Raw genomic sequence first — 17,616 nt, 5'->3', positions numbered from 1 at the left:
GCACAGGTGAGCTGAGGCACTGTCCACACTCCCTCGAGGTAGCACAGGTATCCAGGTCTTCCTGGGCTAAGAGGCTGATCTGGGCCTTTGGGTCTTTCTTGCTCCATTGTGCTCTGTCTGTTTGTTCTATATTTTTTTCACTGTTTTATAAATAGGGCAAAGTGGGACATTCAACTAGTCGAAGAACACTTAGTGTACCCCATAAACACTGAATCAAGCATGTTTATTTATTCTTCTGCAAATACAGCAGATCTGTATCTATAATTATTTTTAAGAGAAGAAACATTAAGTCATCTGGAGAAACAGGTGGAGCCTGGGGCTTGAGCACAGGAGTGAGAGGGCAGAGCTGGCTGGGGTGAGTGTGGCCCAGCGGAGGGGCCTAGCCAGCTCTGGCAGGCCCTCTCCAGGAAGGCTTTGCAACACCAGATGCACTGCTGGTACACCAGCTCGAAGTCAGACTCATTCCCATAATAGGGTTCTCAGTGATGAGCTGTTCCTGTGGATCATAGGTTCCAAGCAGTTCAATTTTAGCTTTGCAGTTTTTAACTTGATTGCTTTTTCTATTCAAATCTCTCACATGGCTTTCATCCATACACAGTATGTAGTCAAACATTGCGAAGTCCTCCTTGGTGAGCTGCCAGGCAACGTGACATGGGGATGCCATGCTTCTTCATGCAACTTTGCCCTCGATAGTCAGGGGGGTTTCCCACTTCATATGTAGACGTGGCTGCACTGTCTATCCTCCAGTTATCTGGAATGTTTTGATCAGTTACAAGTTTTCTGAAAACTGCTTCTGCAATGGGTGACGGGCAATTGTTACCCAGACACACAAACAGCACGGACTTCAGCCCAGACTCGGCCATGTTCCTGCATGGTCACCAAGTACTCTATTTTTTCATCAATAATTGGAAGGCTCATTTCAGCATGAAATGAAATCTAAGTTAGTATTGATGTATGGAAAGTAATTATTATGATAATTGAGGAAAACATACTATCCTAGTTGCTCATAAGAATATATATGAAAGAGTTAGGTGTCTTAGCAAGGGCCTTTCAGAGAGAAACAACTACTAGGACACCCCTCCCCACCACATTGATACACACACACACATATATATATATATATATATATGTAGAGCTACATATACATGAATATATATAATGTATATATAATTTATTATAAAGAATTTTCCCATGCTGGAAATCAGGGAAGTGGGTAGCATATTTCTTCAGATTAGAGTGCTGCTGATGGTATAAATTACCAGTTGAGGGCAAAAGACTGATGTCTCAACTCATACAGGCAATGAGTGAATTTTTCTGTCTCCACCTTCTTATTCTATTTAGGTCTTCAACAGATTGCAGAATGCCCATCTATGTTGGGGAAGGCAACATACTTTACAGAGTCCACAAACTGAATTGTTAGTCTCATCAGGAAAGACCTTTATATAGACAACTAGAAATAATATTTAATCTGGAAAGCCTGGTCAAATTGACACTGAAAATTAGCCATTATAGTAGGAAAACATGTAAAAACTTTGAAGTTTGCAAGATGATGTCTTGCTGAAACAGAGGAAGAATAAAAAAATTTTATCAGAAAGTAGTATTTTTGGGGAAAGAGAAAGAATCGCCTATATTCAGGCTCTGGATTATATACTTTTTGTATGTACAGTACATACTGTTTGGTAAATAGAGCAGTGCAAGCTAGGAAACATTTGGCATATCAAACATTATATTCAAAGCAGCAGGGTATTGGGAAGATGTATACATTTCTAAGGGAGTGAGAAAATTTAAGGGGGACATAATGACTGTTCTCCCTGAATATGATTCATCAAAATTATTTCCAGCATAATTACTCATGAATAGGGAAGTCAGTTTAATTCCAGTAATCAGTCAGCAGCTTTTCTTGTTAGAGTAATCCCACATGGGGTTCTGATGACTATTCCTGGATTTGAACGAATAATGTACAATGTATTACTCATTCATTTACTCTGTCAATACATATTTATGAAGTGTTCACTAAGTGATACAGTGGTGATAGGTGCTGCTAATTTAACAGGAAAGAAGACAACTCTTTTCTCTGAAAAAGAGAGAATGTGAAGTATTTGAGGGACACATTCTATTATGTCCAGAGCATATGATGTCAAGGCAATAACTAGGCAGTTGTATGTAAATCATAAAATTGTGTAGGCTACACAATATGTAAATGATGATGAAAAGTTGAGACTAAAGCCTAAGAGAAAAATGACCCTTTCAGAAGTTTTTGAGCAGTAGAGGAACATGGTTATATTTATTTTTAGAAAGAACACTTCATTTATAATGCAGAGCACTGATTGGAATGGAACAAGATTTGAAGCAGGGAGATCATTGGGGTTGTTGCAGTAATTTAGATAGCAAGTAATACAACAAAACAAAATTTTGAATACAAAATGATATGCAAAGTTCTGCAAGAGGCCTCAGACTCATGAGTTTTTTATGAATTTTCTTTAGATCCACCGTTAGATTCAGAAAAGTGACTATGGTGGTTTGAATTGTGGTGGTAGCAGGGATGAAGAGAAATGAATGAATAAAAATTTTGAATAGCTTGGTGATTGGATGTGCTAGGTAAGAAAAGGGTATTATCAAGGATAATCTTTAGTTTTCTGGCTTGAGCAATCAATTGAATAAATGGAGATGGAAATGTACAATGAGATAGGAAACACAGGAGGGAGAGAGATTTAAACAGCAATATGGAAGTGAAGTTTTGCACTGATGCAAGATTAAAACAGTTGTGAAATATTTAAGTTTGAAGCTCAAGATAGCTGAAATTTTACTGCTGACATGATTCAATTAATTTTGGCAATTTTTGTGTTCAACATCCTGAGGGTAAGCATAATGATCCAACAAATGTGATTTACAAAGTAGTTGCGGATTTAAACTGGCATAATAAATAGCTAAATGATCATTGCCTTGCAGCCATGGTGTCTAGGTCTGAAAACTAATGCTGGGTTTTGTAGGATTCTTAACTGTTTTTCTGACCCTTAATGTGGTGCCTTTTGGGATGTTTTTTTTCCTGGTCCTTTTCACTGTAATACTAGGACTTGTGCTGCTTAGCTAGCAGGTAACCTGGAAGGCTTTCAGTTCTCTGGGGAGGATGAATTTTTGGTTGTGTGTGTAGGGTTTCTCTAATGTAGGTCAGTGTCTGAGCTCCCTTTGATTGTTAATCCATAGTCTTGAACTGATTATGCAACCCACTGAGGACCTGCTTAATATAATGTTTTAAAGTTCAGCAGTAAATTTCCTTTCTCATTGTCCTTTAATTTGAAAATGGCTGAACAAATTTTTCTTACAATTTTCATGAAAATAAAGAAAGATATGACTTCTAAAGAATATAAAAATCACCCTACTAGGAAAGTTTTAGACAGTTATCAAATTACTTAATACAGGAGATAATAATAGAGACTATTTTGCATCTTAAAATATAACATTTTCTACTATGAATGCTGTAATTATTATTTACAGCTAGATTATAGGGAAATCTCTGGGTGTCATGGAATTCAGTTTCAGAATTACGGAAACTGTTTGTATAATTAAAGGGCTAGTTAGTAAATTCTCTCCTATTTTCTAACCTATTTAAGCAAATCAAATATGTGCCAATATTTCTTTGCTAACTATGGTAAAGGAGACAACCAACTTTAAATTTCTATTGCTGAATAATACTCACAATAACTATATAATATATGGTTCATAATTAGTGAATATGCTGTGGCTTTAAAGAAGTGCATTAGATATGGAATACATAGAAATTTCTGCTTCACTAAATGACTTCACAGACTATATTTTGCTGCTTTTGCGTATGTAATCCCTCCCCCCATTCAATAGCAGGATTACTTTACAGCTTCTTAATGAGAATAACTTTTTTATTAGAACCTTTTTCTGAAGTTTTATTGAAGCTCTTGGTGACCTATTTCTAATGATTTTAGAGCTCAAAAATTTTCTCTTCCTTATTTAAGGAGCTTTAACTTATGTTTGATTAGTGGCTTTGGAGGTAGATTCACAATCTAATTTTAGGAAGGAAATCTTTTCTTACTGGAGAAACAAATTCAAAAATAACCTTGCACATCACAGGATGCCTATGAATTATGGAAATGGCTTACATTCCTGTAGCATTTATTAGGTAAAGAGTGAAATCCAGAGATGTCTTTTCTTAGTTGCATTTCTGCAGGAAAATTTGTCTTTAATATTCTTCTTAATAAAAAATAAATAAAATAAGTAAGTTCAATGATGGGACTAAGTAGTTGCATAGTCGTGATTGCACAGTCCTTTAGAAGCACAGAATAATTTTATTAGGTGTTTGTAGAATAGGTGGGTAGTTTCTAACCCTTGAGGTATCCTGTCTTCAAGACAGGTTAATATTCTGAGGTTAATATTTGGATTTTTTTTTTTTTTGGTACCGGGGATCAAACTCGGGACCTTGTGCTTGCAAGGCAGGTGGCAGAACCATTGAGCTAAATCCTCGGCCCCCTGATTTGGAGTGTGGAGCAGGGATGACTTAACCATAAAGAAATATTGTAATGATTGAGTTGGGCCCTGAAAAGTGAATAGGAATTCTTCTATCAGGTAACATGGGAGAAAGCTATTTAATCTCTGAAAATAGCCAGAGGCATTAATCCATATTATCATATTTTTTCCAGAGTACTGTATGTTATTATTTTAACTTCAGAAGAAATACACACACTTAAAAAGCACAGAAACAATACAGAAATACATAATGTAAAAAGCAAATATCTACTCTGTGTTGTTATCCTCCCCATCTCCAGCCCTATTTATGCTTCTTTTCATTTACCTATCTCTCTGCACGTGCAAGCATGTACATATTGTTGTGCAACTTGCATCATGTAATATAACTTATAGCTGCTTTCCTACTAGCATATTTCAACCTGCCTCATTCATTTGAATAGCTTTATATCGATCTAATATAAATACTAATGTAACTTATTCAGCCATTACCATATATACATTGTTTACAATTAGTATTGTCTGAATGTTTGCCCTCCCCAAACATTATATGTTGAAATCCTAACACCTAATGTGATAATATTAAGAGATGAGAGTCTTTGGGAGTTAATTGTGTCATGAAGTTGAGTCTTCATGGTTGGGATTAGTGCTCTTTTTTATTTTTCAGTGCTGCAGATTGAATCCAGGGCTTTGTGCATGCTAGGCAAATGCTCTACCACTGGGCTACGTCCCCAGCCCTTCACCATTAATCATAAGTGCAAGTTTTCTTATTTGAAGGAAGAAAACAGTAAATCATCTTTAAAATTTGTTGTTATTCTTGAAAGGGTGAGTTTGAATATCTCTTCATATATTTCTCTGGCCCAGTGACTCTATTCACATTTTTAGGTTGATTTTTGAAATGGATTATTTTTAATCCATTTGTAGGATCTCATTATTAGTTTAGTTTTGATGTTTTCTTTCTGTTATATGTTCCGCAAATATTTCATCCAAAGATATGACTTCTGAATTTTCTTTGTGGTTGAGAAATTTAAAATTTTGATGTAGTCAAATCTGTCATTCTTTCCCTTACTTATACCTGAATTATATTTCTTACATAAGAAGTCCTTTGCCAAATCAATATCATAAAAATTTTCTTTTAAAATATCTTGTTTGGTTGCCAGTACAACATACCAGAACTTATGGGACACAATGAAAGCAGTACTAAGAGTGAAATTTATAACTGAAAGTGTCCACGTCAGAAAAAGAGTGAATCCCAAATAAATAAAATGATGATGCATGTCAAGATCCTATAAATGCAACAACAATCCAAATGCAGGGTCTAGGAAGTAGCTCAGTGGCACAGTGCCTGCCTGGCAAGTGTGCAGTCCTGAATTCAGTGTCCAGTACCAAAAACAAAGCAAAACAAACAAATGCAAAGTTAGTACAAAGAAGAAAATTACAAAGATCATAGCAGAAATCCTTGGAATGGAGACTGAAAACACAATACAAAGAATCAGTGAATTGGTTTGTCAAAGAAATAAAACAAACTCTTAGCCAGTGTTAAAAAAAAATCAACACAATTATAAATGAAAAAGGTGGAATCACAACACGCTGCCAACATTCAGATTATCAGCAACTACCTTGCAAACCTGTGTGCCATAAATTGGAGAACTCAGAAGAAATGGATAGATTCCTAGATACATATGAATCACTAAAACTGAACCAAGAAGGCATAAAAAGCCTGAATAATCTAATAATAAACATGAAATTAAAGCAGTAATTAAAAAAATCTACCTATTTAGAAAAGTCCAAATACCACTGCCAAATTCTACAAGAACTTCAGGGAAAATCTAATGCCAATAGTGCTCAAACTCTAACAAAATTCAAAATGAAGGAGTACTCCCAAAGTCATTCCTGGAAGCCAGGATTACCCTGAGTCCAAAACCAGAAAATGACTCAACCAAAAAGAGAACTATAGACCAGTCTCTTGAATGAAAATAGATGCAAAAATCTTCAACAAGATAATAGCAAGCAGAATGCGACACATCATCTAAAGGATCATACATCCTGACTAAAAGGTTTTATCTCAAGAGTTGGAAGGATGGTTCCACATAGGCAAATAAACATAATGCATCACATAAACAGAAACAAAGACAAAAATCACATTATCCTATTAAGATGCAGAAAGAATTTTGACAAAATCCAATATCCCTTTATGATAAAATCCTGAAGAAAATAGGTACTTGAACCTGATAAAATCTATTTATGACAAACTAAATGCCAGGATCATATTACATGAGGAAGAACTAAAAACTTTCCCTTTAAAATCAGGAATATGACAAGGAAGCCCACTATCACCACTTCTGTTCAACCTAGTACTTGAAACACTACCCAGAGCAATCCAGCAAGAGAAAAAAACGAAAAGGATATATACATAGGAAAGGAAGAAGTTAAATTATTATTTGCAGATGACATACTACTATACTTAAAAGACCCAAAGAATTTCACCAAAAAGCTCTTAGAATTAATAATCAGTTTGAACAGTATAGCAGGATACAAAATCAACACAAAAAAGTCAATAGCATTAGTATATACCAATAATAAACTCAATGAGAAAGAAATTAGGAAACAATACCATTTATGATAGTTTCAAAAAATTAAATACCTAATAATTAACCTAATCAAAGAAACCTAACCTCTACAATGAAAACTACAATACTCTGAAAAAGGAGATTCAAGGGGACATCAGAAAATGAAAAGATGTCTCTTGCTCCTAGATAGGCAGAACCAATATTGTCAAAATGGCTATATCTCCAAAACTTAGAGATTCAACCCAATCTCAATCAAAATAACAATAGCATTCCTCACAGAATTAGAGAAAATAATTTAAAAATTCATATGGAACCAGAAGAGACCCAGAATAGCAAAAACAATCCTGAACAACAAGAGCAAAGGAGGAAAAGGATCACAATACTTGACTCCAAGTTATACTACAAAGCAACAGTGATAAAAAAATGTCATGATAGCAGCAAGAGGAACCACCAAGAGCATGAAGAGACAATCCACAATGTGGGAAAATATTTTTACCAGCTGCTCCTCAGACAAAGGTCTACTATCTAGAATATATAAAGAATTTTAAAAAATCAGACTCCCCAGTATAAAGACCCAATCCAAAAATAGTCATCTGAAATGAACAGACATTTGTCAGACAAAGAAATAGAAATGGCAAATAAACATGAAAAAATGTTCAACATCACTGGTCATCAGAGAGATGCACAGGAAAACAACTCTGAGATTTTGCCTCACCACAGAAAGAATGGTTGCTATCATGAAATCAACCAATAACAAATGTTGGAAGGGGTTGTAAGGAAAAAGGAACCCTGCTCCACTGTTGGTGGAAGTGTAGACTGGTGCAACCATTGTGGAAATCAGTATGGAGATACCTCAAAAAAATAGGATAAGAAGTCTCATTTGACACAGCTATTCCTCTGCTTGGTATCTTCCCAAAAGAATTAAAAGAATCATGCCACACAGATATATGTGCACCCATGTTCATAGCAGCACAGTTTGTAATAGCTAAAATTAGAACAGTCTCCATCAGCTGGAGACTGGATAAAGAAAATTTTTTTTTAATAAAATGGAGTATATTGAGCCATAAAGATTGAGAAACCAGAGACATTTATAGCTAAATGGATGCACATACTCTTAAATGAAATAAATAGGACACACATGTAAATACTAAATAGTTTCTCTGATGTGAGAAACTGAAAGTATAAATAAGGATCAAAGGTATAATAGATAATGTGAAATAGGAAGAAAAGGTCCAAAGGAGGAAGTGAAAGTGGAAGCGGTAGGGGAAAGGAAAGAAGGGAAAGGAATAAATGTGAGAAAAGGAAAAAATGGAAACAAGTCTTTGTAAATAGGGAGGGGTGGAGGGGTTGAAGGGAGGGCAGGGAAATGGGGAAAAATACATACCAAAATATATTGTATAAACGTACAAATTCCCAATAATGAATGTCATTATATTGTATACCTAAAAATGTTCCAATAAAATTAATGAATTAAAAATGGCATGGTATTGGTGCAAAAACAGATATGTAGATCAGTGGAAGAGAATAGAGGACACGGAAACATACCTAGATATATTCAGCTATTTGATCGTCAACACAGGGACCAAAAACATGTGCTGGAGGAAAGAAAGTCTACTGGTCCATCTTTATGGAGAAGGGTGAAGCTGGGCGCATATCTTTTACCATGTACTAAACTAAAATCAAAATGGATCAAAGTTCTAAACATTAAAACAGGAGCAATGAACCTACTGGAAGATAAAAATTGGTGAAACAGTTGAAGTCATAGGTGTAGGAAAGGACTGTCTGAACAGAACTCCAATTGCAGTGATACATGTATATCCAATGCAACTCATATTACAGTACTACATGCATATCAATGTCTATAGCAGCACAATTCCTGATAGTTAAATCTTGGAAGCAATGTATATGTTCATCAACAGGCAAATGGATAAAGAAAATGTGTTACCTGTGCATAACCAAATACTACTTGGCTATAAAAAAGGATAAATTCAAAACATTTGTAGGAAAATGGATACATTTGGAAAATTTAATGTTAGATGATATAAATCAGACACACAAGCAAAAATATAAATAAAAAATAGAAGGAAAGAGAGATAGATCTTTTGTTAATGGGAAGAGGTCCAGAAGACTGAGGGCAGGGAAAGGCAAGAGGGGAAGGGGAAGTAAAATTATTTAAGATGTGTCATCTGGATATATCAAATACCCACAACGAATGTAAACATTATATGTCATAAATATGAACTAAAATTAATAATAACAATAAGAATGAAAATGGGGAAAGGGGATTTAGAGATGGGGGGAAGGAGGTGGGTGGGGAGGGGAAAGAGATCTTAAAGAAGCAAGCTTTGCTATGAACATGCACCTACTTCCTAAGATGAATGTAAACTTCATGTACTGCAAATATGTACTAATAAAATTTTCAAAACTGAAAAGTATGGACAGCTGAAGCAAATAGACACTTTTCAGAAGAAGTATAAATGGCCTATAAATACATGGAAAAATGTTCACTATCTCTAGCCATTAGAGAAAAGCAAATTAAAATAACACTGAGATTCCACCTTAGTCCAGAAGAATGGCTATCTTTTTTTTTGGTACCGGGGATAGAACTCAGATCCTTGTGCTTGCACAGCAGGTGGTGAAACCACTGAGGTAAATTCCCGGCCCCTAGAATGGCTATCTTTAAGAAATCAAACAACAACAATGAATGCTAGCAAGGTTTCAGGGGACAAAAGGAATCCTTCTACATTGTTGGTAGGAATGCAAACTGGTAAAGCCACTATGGAAATCAATATGGAGTATCCTCAAAAATCTAAAACTGAAAATTCCATTTTACCCAGCTATCCATGTTCTAGGTATCTTCCCAAAAGAGTTAAAGAAATCATATTACCGTAATATATGCATAGAAAGTCGCCTATATGTCCATAAACAAATAAATGGATAAAGACAATGTATTTATCTGACGAAGTGTACTACTCTGCCACAAAGAACGATAAAATGAGGTCATTTGTAAGTGCAGGGATGCACTTTGATCTTAAGTGAAATAAATTAGATACACACGGTTAAATACCACATGGTTTCTCTTATATGAAAAACCCAAAACGTAAATAAAGGGCAAGATAAAAGTTAGATAATCGGAAGTAGGGAGATAGTGTTTTCTCAAAGGGTAAGGGGACCATGAGATGGAGGAAGGAGAAGGGGAGTGATGGAGGATGAAAGAAGGAATTTAGATGTGGTATGTACATATACAGCTCTGAAAAGGGAATGAAATCATTATGTAATGCTAGCATGCATTAATTAAAAAAAAGCCTGAAAAGGAAATCAAATGTTAAGAGATCAAAAATCTATTTTTGGTGACTCCATGTTGTTTTTTCTCATATTAGATTTTAAAATACATATAGAATTTAATTTTATTATGATGCAGCATGTGGCTGTAACTTCTAGGTAGTAACTACATCTACTTTATCTTCTTTTTGCATACATGATTATGCCTATTTCCAAGCCTCCTGTGCAATTGGGCAAGACCATGGGATGGAATTGTAACCCACAGCTGAAAGTAAGGAAGATGTATGTTCCAATCTTGGCATATAAAAACCTTTCAAGAGAGATGCTCTATGTTTGTTTTCTTCCAAAACCACCACGGAGGCTATGTGTTTAGGTTGTTGGAGTAAAATCTAGAAAAAGTTTAAATCTTGGAGTCACCACCTGGTGGAGAGCCACCTACCAATCATGAATGTCCATTTTGGACTTGTAACAAAGAATGGATTCTTGTCTGTAGTGTTAAACTGCTGAGATTTTAGAGAATAAGTTTTGTGGTATCTGTATAATCAATATATAGAATAAGACTATGACTTAACTGTTTCCCAAATATAAGGTCTAAGATGTCAACACACTTTATTTAATAGTCTGTCATTTACCCTCTAATTTGAATTCTACTTTTAGCACATTCTATATTTTTGGAATTTTAAGAATAATTCTGGAGTCTACCCTGTTTTCTTGAGCTATTTTTATATTCCATACCACTGTATTTTAATTAATAAAACTTTATAATTGTTCTTGGTGTCTGGAGCAGGGTTACATTTAAAACTCTCACCTATCTTGTTCTTCAGCATCTTCCTATGACTTTTAGAGCAAAATAGAAAACCACTAACATGATCTATAAAGCCTTACACGATTTGGCCATTGGCTTTATGGGTGTATCCCTCATTCTCTGGTGCTTGGCTTTAATTTTCTGGAAAATGCAAAGCATTAGGTGTGTGTGGTGGTGCATGCTTATAATGTTAGCTACTTGGGAGGATCACAAGGAAGTAATTCAGTGCTCCATAGGGTCAATCCCCAACACTCAAAATAAAACAACAGACACCCCTAACATAAACACCCCAAATCCTTCAAAATATCAAGACCAACCAACCAACCAAAGAAAAAAAAAAACAACAAAAAGCAAGACAATACAAAGTAGCTTATCATCTCTGAACCTTCATAAGTGTTTTTCCATTTGCCTGACAGAGTGCTTATTCATCCTTTATGTCTTAAATTTAAGAGAAATTCTTAAGGAGAGAGTTGTCATAATCTTTCATCAAGAGAAGATACCACTGCTAGGCAATTGTAGTGTATCTCACATTGCAGTTATTATAATTTACATATTCATTTGAGGTATTATAATTATTAGTAGTATTTTGATATTTTCTCTTCTCCTGAATATGATCCATGAAATCAGGAATGACATTTATTGTTCATTATATATTCTCAACACCTAGCAGAATACTTGACCTGGAATAAACAATAACAGAAGGCTGAATAAGTTAATATAAAATTATTTAACAATATACTGATGTATATATGTTTGAAAAGAGTAGAATAAATCAATATGTACTACTGTTAAGACTTGAAGACATTTAATGGTATTTGACTCAATAGGTAAATATAGATTTATACATTTAAGCTATGAGGAAAAATGGATCTCATATAAATAGGAAGGAGCAAATAAAATATTACATCGATTGATTTGATGTATTAAATTGATCATGCAAAGGTTCTCACAAGAGTGCATGAGCATGAAAATCTGGGGACACATGCAAACTGGATCTCATGCCCAGATAAACAGGGTCCTCATGGTGTCTGGGAACTTCCCAAATTTCACCTCCAGAGAGGATTCAGTTGCTAGATAGGTAGTGCAGGGATGTTCCATGGTTCAGGAGAGATTCTGAACTGCTCGGGGCAGGGAGTGAAGCCTTGCTGTCTTATCTGTCTAGGATGCTTCTAACTCCCCTTCTTCACAAACTTTTCATCTTATAGAATTATGTTTCTTATTAATCTTTGAAATTTTAGCTCAGATTCACACCATTTACAGGAAAGCTCTCATTGTACAGATTCTTTTTCCAGTCTCAGTGTGTGTTCTCAGTGTTTCTCTAAAGTCTGTATCATGATATATATCATCACAGTTGTGATTGTCAGATGGATAGATTTATTTAAATTATTAAGTGCCAGAAATTTTGCTAAATAATTTTTATGGATTATCCCATTGAACTTTTGACAATAAAGTAGTGACAAAATTATAAGTATTCCTAATTCAGGGATGTAAATTGCAAGCTATTTATAATCTTTTCAGCTTGTCTTCGCCTCTCAACTGTTAGTCCACCAAAAGCTTAGACATTATCTTTTATCTTGTATCTCTGTAATCTTACCAAGAATAATGATCATGGTGATCAGTGCATGTAGCTATCTCCAAAATATTAGAATAAATCTTATTTTATTCTAGGTTCATCTAATTTTTAGATGTAGCTTTGATATGATCATTTTAAAACAAAGTAACAGTTTGGTTCTTATTTAAAGTCAGAACATTTCTGGAACAATAATCTATTTTATTAAATCCATTAAAATACTTGTCAAATTAAAATAAAATCTTTGGGCCTTTGTTCTGTATGTGTATTTAATTCAAATCAGATGAAAGACTGATAATCATAGATTTTTGCTATTGAAGAAAATGGGATAACAGACTTCTTGGCAAAATAGTCAGTTTTTCAACTTGCAAATTAAATTATAGTGTAGATTTGCTATCTTGCCCCCATTAACTTCTTGGCTTCTTTGGTTTTCTGGGCCCCCCTGGGGATCAGTTTTCCTATGGTCCAGAATAACAGGCTATTGATCACTCCTTCTGCTTTGCCACCCTCACCTCTCAGTACAAATTGGTCTTTGTCAAGTGCAGGGGGAACGTGGAAGAGGAAGATAATTAATTTATACTCACATTGAAATTAGATGTGTTCCAAAAGGAGGCAGTCACTTGGGTTATTAGATGAAAGTAAAAGACATGTTATAAGCAAATCTAAAACTTTTTTATTCCTGATACTCATAGATCTTTTAAAAAGGGCTCCAAGACATATTTTAAACATAAAGTGACTTGTATAAAGATCTGAATTATTTCAGGTGATCTTCAGAAAACAATCACTTTAAGTCAGATTTCTTACTTGCTATGATTAAATAAATTACAAATGATGGGAAAATTCAATCACAATGTCAGATTTTTTTTAGGTATATAAGTCAAATCAGTAAATAGTCAATGTGCTAGGCACATTGTGGGTAACCGAAATAAAGAAAACTTCTGCCTGACTTTTGATGTTATTATTTAAGTACAAAAGGCAGATGAACTTTTCTTAAAGGAGAAAATTTAAGGAAAGCCTTTTTTTTTTTTTTGGTACTGGGAATTGAACTCGGGACCTTGCACTTGCAAGGCAGGCGCTGGAACCACTGAGCTAAATCCCCAGCCCTAAACTTTTTTTTTTCTTTCTTTCTTAAATAGGGGATTCCAGTACAGAAGGAAGGTTATTTCAGGCTTGATGACTACTAGAGAGGAGAATAATAAGTGGGGATTTTGCCCTATGCTCCCATGACAGGTTATTGGTTTATCTCATACATAGAAGGTTAAACTGCTCAAGAAATAATAAATAGTACTTTCTGATCAATCCAATAATTAGTAGTCTGACAAAGAGATCATTGGCTCCATGTTCTGTCTTTTTTGAGCCACTGTTAGATTTTTCTGGGACCCACATAATCTGGTAGTGAGAGGATACAGCATTTTACATCCTGTCATTGGAGGTGAAGAAAAGCTTTTTACCAAAGCCCAGATGGACAGTGGGTGGGAGAGGTCAACTGATGATCTGCAACTCTCCACTCTGCTGAGTTATGCTTTTGATTTTGTGCTTTCTCCATGCTTTAGACAAACAGAGTAAATAATGTGAAACATTTCTATGTGGAAACTAAAATAAAAAGGAAAGGAACTTTCTCACATCTCTTTTTATCTGTGGCATATGGCAGAGTGCCTGGCCTCTAGAAATGCTAAATATTGTAAATATTTAATGATTATATCAATGAATAAATGAATGAATACTGGTTTGATTTAAGGTCCCCTAAATTCCATATATAAATAATATTACCTTTTTCTATAGGAGGAAAGACAAATGAATACATTCACTAATTGAAGTTTTCTGTTTGCCAACGTTTTAATTAATTGAAATCAGCAGGATTCTTTGTTCCCCCAGTACCTTGAACAACTGCTGGCATATCAGAGTGTTAATTACTTGTGTGAATGAATGAATGCTCTAGTGAGACTAGATACTTTCACTATTTTCATTCCCTAAATCTTGCCTTATTATCTGTATTCCTAATTTTCTGTGAAGGCTTACATTATCTCATTTCTTTCCTTTGAAAAGTGGCACCTAACATCTTTACAATTTATCTGACTTTACATTTTTTATTGACATCTAGAAATTATATTGACTTACTTTCATTTGCTCTTGGGAATTTATCATGAAGGCAGATTAAAAAAATTGGGTGAAACTCTTTTGGAAGATACTGATTTCATTGAAATTTTTAAGAGTGAATCTATTATACAATGCTTCAACAGCTTAAGAGTACAAAGTTAGGTCAAATTTTCTCTTAACCCTCACATTCAATGGATGTGAGCAGCTACACTGCTTTCCCTTTATAGAGTTCGCCTGAGTTGAGTTCAGTGTCTTCAAATATATTTATTGAGTCCAAATAATTTGTTATTATAATTTTGCTGAAAAAGATCTGTAAAATCTATTCACCTCAACAAAGGCCCTGTTTTTCTTCTGGTTACTGTTGTCATTGTGGTATAGAGTTACTTCTGAAAATATGAAGCCCATAGTCAAGCACTTGCCCATCACTGTAGTCACTATGAAAAATAAGGAACACAGCGGTTGCTGATGTAGCAATTGTTGCTTTGTGTGCAAGAATACATTTTTCCTCCCAGGTGACATTATAGTGTGTTTCACACCAAAATAGAGGTGTGCTTCCAGATGTTACCATTGTGTTAGTGACTGACACATTCAGTATATAAACCCAGTGGTTTATCCAAGTTACACCTTAGATGCAGTGTCCGGAGGGGCTTCAGTTTCAGCTGAATGTTGAATAACTAGCTTTTCTTTATAATATTCTAGAGCTTGTCTCCAAAGTATCACATATTTTTTCAAGTGGGTTTTCTCTTGGGGCCACCTGCCTTTTTCTGATTTTGTTTCAGGTGAATTCCAATAATGTTAAACATCCCAGGGGAAATGTTCTTTTAGAAAGCTCCATGGACCCACATGAGTTTTTAGAGAAGCTAGGTTTGTGGAAGAGGAGTCCTGCCTAATTCTACTAACAACCTGTATTTTAAATCCTAGACACATATATCCAAGAGAAATCTGCTGTATTCTTGGACGAATTCTTGCTGCTTTTTGTAAACTGAGGTGTCATTCACTTTAGTCTTCCCAAAACAAGATTCTGTAAAGAATCTGATAACTTCACCAGCAAACTATTACTAACTTATACAGGATATTTTTTGTCTTAAAAATCATAGTCTGTCTCACTGGGTGCATTGCTATACTAGCATACAAAGTGGAAATAATTCAAGGTTCAAAAACAACTAAGTAAACCGGTATACTTACACAATTGGATATTTCCCTGGCATTAAAGTTAGGAAGATTATAGGATTTAATTAAAATTTTTGTGAGTTACTAAGTGATAGAAGCAGGGGAAAGTACAAAAGTTATGTATAAATCACACTTGATTTTTCCTTTGTTTCTAATTTTGAAATACATGTATGTTATATTATTTTTATATTAAAGAAAAATGCAATAAAATTATGAAAACTGCAAGATGAAAAGAATTTTTATTTTATCGATAAAGAAATTGAATTCCAGGTCAATCAAATGACATGTCCAAGAGCAAGTAACTTGTGACTGGCAGAGTCAGGGCTAACACTTAAATTTCCCAAGGGGGAAATATTCTGTGGCAGGCGGTAAGCATTGATAACAAACCTAAATTCTTGAAACAGCATCATCAATTTCTAGATACATTACATAGGGAAACCTTTTTTCTTCTTTGTGTTTTAGCTTCTTTCTTTATAAAATGGGGAAAACTGGTTGTATTGTGCTATGATTAACATGGTACTTATGATACCACATGTTAAAGTGTCTATGCAGGTACTGTCCCATAAGAGGTAATAAAGAAATGCTATTTTTTCTTCTCAGTTGGTCTGATCCTTGGTGTATACCAAGGATACCAGGCAGCACCTTTTCATGAGTCATTATGAAATTATGCCTTATTATACTTATATACAATGTTACATGTTATGGGATGAATTGTGACTCCTCAAAATCTGTACAGTCAAACCATCACAGTCCCCAGTGCCTCAGAATATGACATTGGAAGTAGGGGATTTAAAGAGATGATGAAGCTAAAATTAGGCCATAGGAAGGGACCCTAATCCAATCCGTCCATTGTCCTTCCATGAAGAGGAAACAGATCCAGGGATGAACACACACGAAACAAAGGCCACATTGAGAGATGGTGGTCTGCAAGCCAAGGAAAGAGGACACTGGAGAAATCAGCTCTGCCTACACTCTGACCTTGAACTTCCAGCTTCCACACTGTAAGAGGTTTTTGTTTTGTTGTTGCTTAAGTCCTCCAGTCTGTAGTATTTTGTTATGTCATCGCAAGAAAACTATATGATTTTTATCTTTAAGTAGAAATTAAGCTTCATGAGGGGAAACACTACATTATACTTATTTCTAATGATAGCTGATGAACAGTTGCTTTATGACTTTTATTAAGGTTAGAAATTTTGTTTTATGTTTCTTTTAGATCTCCCATAGAGGTCTAGCTATTGAGGTTACTGACAACTAAAATGTGATAATGAGGATTACCTATGATTTTTTTCTTTTACAAATACTGACTAGAGATGTTCTTTTTATGAAGTCATAGGAGTAAATGCAATTAGAGTTGAAAAGATTATTCCATATTGCCTGTCCAGACACAGCAATAGAGAATTAAATTCTCAAATGTAATTTCTGAAATTAAGATTAATGATCAGGAATCTATGATTCCCTCCTATGCTGATGACCTCATGTTGTTTGAGACTAAATGTGGCTGCTTCTCTCAATCTTCATGTTAATGAATATGATTGAGTTATTTTAAATGTAGACAGGGTACAAGATTAATTTGTCTGTATTAGAAGTTTGCCGTGTATTTTTCAGAGGATCAAAACCAAGCAATAGTAAAA

At 34.7% G+C, this 17,616-nt stretch overlaps 1 pseudogene; it reads right to left on the bottom strand.

The window, feature by feature from the left end:
- Positions 1–290: 290 nt before the first annotated feature.
- On the bottom strand, positions 291–863 carry LOC101703187 (low molecular weight phosphotyrosine protein phosphatase pseudogene; annotated as a pseudogene).
- Between the last annotated feature and the right edge of the window lie 16,753 nt (positions 864–17,616).

This window comes from Heterocephalus glaber, unplaced genomic scaffold (genome assembly GCF_053883595.1).
Source record: "Heterocephalus glaber isolate CG9 unplaced genomic scaffold, H.glaber_assembly_v1.0 deba00001481, whole genome shotgun sequence".
Lineage (NCBI taxonomy): Eukaryota > Metazoa > Chordata > Mammalia > Rodentia > Bathyergidae > Heterocephalus > Heterocephalus glaber.
The sequence above is the reverse complement of the archived record's forward strand: the minus strand, read 5'-3'. Positions and strand labels throughout refer to the sequence as shown.